Genomic DNA, 3,710 nt, shown 5'->3' with positions numbered 1-3,710 from the left:
CTCGCTGTGTTGCCAAGACATGTCATCTCACCGTCCATCTCTCCTTCACCCAGAGATGTTGCTACACAGAGATGTTGCTATTGGTAAGATGAAGCAGGGCTGTGATGTAAATTTTAAAATGTAGGTGAAAGCGGACTCCTGTTGAAAAACGTTGGCATCCCAGATGTCATTAATTGACTCTTGCCATGGTTATATGTGTGGATGATGGCACAAGGAAAGCTTGTTTTACCCATAGTGATGTGTCCAGTGTCTGCCTTCTTGTGGCCTTTCTAAGGGGAAATGTCCTTCAGGTAGGATGCCTAGCATATTGACAGCACAGTGACTCCCACATGTTGGCTGCATCGTAAGGGTCTTCAGGGTTCTGGGCTCTTCTTCTGATGGATTCTGAGTAAAACGCCAACACTTGAAGAAGTTCCCGGAGGACAAGGCCAAAGACTTGAAGTTTATTTAAGCATGCAGCCCACACAGGGAGCCACCCCAAGCATAAGCTCAGCAAGTGACTGACTGGCAGAGGAAAGGCCATAACCTGTGACGTCCGCACAGAGGGTTACATCTCTTTCTCTCTCTCTCATTTCTCCATTTGGATGAGTATTTCTCTAAAATGGCAGCCTTTTATCCATGGCTAGAAATCTGCTTGTCCTGATAGGGGAGCATCCAACTGATCTCTTAATTCACTTTCATTCTGTCCTGCTCAGCCTACAGCTGTCTGAGGGAGAACGGGTCGCGTCCTGTTTTTATGTAACCTCCCTGTGACTCAGTAGTGTTTTCATCTCGTCTGCAGGTCATAGTGCTTCAGGCTTCGCAGGGCCTCTGTGTTTGCGTGGGCCTCTTTTAGGATGGTAAACAGCCGCCAGCTCACCGCTAAGGAAGTGTGCGTCGCTAATCAGCAGAGAAAGAAGAGTTCAAGGTTTGTTGCACATCAAGGTTTGTCTGTCTGGGCGTAGGAATAGGCCAGGAATTGAATGTAAACTTTAAGCACGTGCTGCAGCTCAGATTCCTTCTGCAAACACTGTAACCGAGAAGGCGAGTCCCCTATGGTGAGAACGTAATATTACTCAACGTGACCAAACGAATAACAAACTCATGAAAAGGAGGGGAAATAAACATTGAATGAAAATAAGCAGAGCAAAAGCTGAGCTACGAGTGGGAGGACAGGACGTGCAGGTGATTAGAGAAGGCCAGGGAGACAGTGGAAGGGTCTCTACACGCCGCTGCAGTGGCTGACTGACAGTGAACCCAAACAGCGGAGAGGCAGAGAAGAGGGTATGGGCCACTGTTTCCATTTTTTTCACTCGTCAGACAATACAGGCTGTTTGGATGAGTCTGTTTCTGGTTTTCACCTTTTCTCTTTCTCTCTGTGAAGTGTAAAAATTGGCATTTGAAAAACACCTGTACAGCAGCTCACCCCAGTGTGCCTCACATTCCCAGAGATGCATTTCACAGCCCGCCCTTTTCCCCTTGACCTCTTTATGGAGGAGCGAAGGGATTTGAGCGGCAGTTTTTTGGGGGGATCTCGACAAACCAACCAACCCCCAGCCACCTACCCACCAGCTTCTAAATGCCAACTCGGTGGGTAGGAGCGAGACTGGGGAAGGGAAAGAACAAAGGCAGCCTTCAAAGCTCTCCCAAATCAATTCAAATCAATCCATCTGCCTCACCCCTCCGGATGACTTGGATGCCCTGAGAGCGCCCAGCACACCAGGCTCCATTAGCCTGCAAGCTGTTCTCCGGCACAATTAGTCTCACATCTCTCCCCTCCCCGTGGCACATACCGCTGCCAGATCCTCCCATGCCACAGAGAAGGCGGTGACGTTCCAGTGCCTACATATGTGTACATTCTCCCTCAGTACAGGTGCGGCACAGAGACAGTCACCCAGGAATGAGCACCAGTGTGAATGCTTTGTGCTAATGCTCTCTGTGGCGTGGAGTCATCAAGCTTTTGTTTGTTTTCCACTATTTTCTAGGGCAGGGATTGTCAGGGCATTTGCAGGGTGAGCAGCAATCTCCCAGACTTTTCAGTACCCCCCCCCCCCTTCACACATACACACACATGCCCCTTCCTATTGAATGTGGGTGTGTGTGTGTGTATTTGTGTTCATGTGGGGATGAGTGTGTTTGTGTTTGTAGCAGTATCCAATGTTCTGATCCCTAAGGGGGGTGGGGGATGCAAAGGGGGATCAAAGGCCCGTTTGAAGATCGGACATTGGAGCAGAGCAGAGAGGAGCAGAGAGGAGCGGAGCGGAGCAGAGAGGAGCAGAGAGGAGCGGAGCAGAGAGGAGCAGAGAGGAGCGGAGAGGAGCGGAGCGGAGAGGAGCGGAGAGGAGCGGAGCAGAGAGGAGCAGAGAGGAGCGGAGCAGAGAGGAGCAGAGAGGAGCAAAGAGGAGCGGAGAGGAGCAGAGAGGAGCAGGCTCAGGTTCTGTTGCTCAGCCGCCTGCAAACAGCAGCAGAGCACTAAGAGTGTCAGGGGGCTTAGGGGGCTTAAAGCCAGCTAAATATATCAGCGCTTCCTTTTACATCGCAGTGTGACTTAGCAGTTAGGACTTTTTTGACAAAGAGGAGATATGTGCCGTCACCGGCTACAGTTAGCTGCACCTCAAAAGGCACTTTCAAACTGTGTCCTCCTCCGCTTAAAAGTTACTAGCTGTGGAGTCTGAGCCTGTGGCTGAGTGGCACGGAGGCGTTTGGGTTTCCATCCTCTCCGCGGATGTGACACAAATAATAGCATCCGAAGCCGGGATTTGGTGACGCGGTTTCATAAGTGACATATTAATAGTGATGGCAGTGCCAGAGCACCAGGCACCACTGGCACAGAGGGGGGGTCGGGGGGGTGGGGTTCCAGAAATAGCTCCCTGGCTCTGGAGCACTTGGGAGCACCCGGTGGCCGGCCAAGATGGTTGACTTTGTTCTCTGCTGCGGCGCGGGAGCACGCTCAGTGAGGACCGACTGTGGCGCTGGTCTCTGATTTCAGTGCCAAGCACTAAGGCGCAGGGGGTGGTGGGGCCTGAGCGGATGACATCATGGATGACATCATGGATGACATCATGAGCCTGGGGGTTAAGACCCATGTCTGTCTGCCCTTGGGTCACCCTGAATGGATCAACACCCAAGTGAAACCAATCAGCAGGGTTTGGGAGTAACTAGTTACATGTAACGGAGTTACGTCATTAAAATACATGTAATTGTAATATATAACAGTGACCACAATTAGTGACAGTTAATAATCAAAATGTCAGTGATTACTAAGGGGTTACATCCAAGCGTGCGGTACTGTAGCGCTTCTATGTGCTGATGTGAATGAAGCTGTGAATAGTTCGCCCCCATAATGCTTTGGGCGTGGGACTTCGTGGTGATATCATTCTGGATTCATTTCATAATGCTTTCCCTTTTGTGTCCTGTATTAGCGTGTGTCCTGTATTAGCGTTACCTGTTATTATTTAATCTGAGTGTATTTGATGCTTGATGCCTTAGTTAGCCCCACTTATGTTAGCGTATCTGTCTGCCATCATGGTGTGTGCTATGTCTGTATGAGGTCTCTCTTGTGTGTCAATGCGTTCTGTGTCTGGCCAATAAATGGCATTCCTGGGATCCTGTGGTGTATGGGATTTTGGACCCTGCCATTTAACCAGAGATCTGTCCGTTGAAGATGTTTCTGGCTTCATTCTTCTGAGCCAGCTCGCCACATTTTTCTTTTCTGTAAAATGCTTGCCAAT

This window comes from Clupea harengus, chromosome 13 (genome assembly GCF_900700415.2).
Source record: "Clupea harengus chromosome 13, Ch_v2.0.2, whole genome shotgun sequence".
Classification (NCBI taxonomy): domain Eukaryota; kingdom Metazoa; phylum Chordata; class Actinopteri; order Clupeiformes; family Clupeidae; genus Clupea; species Clupea harengus.
This window is presented reverse-complemented; position numbering follows the sequence as displayed.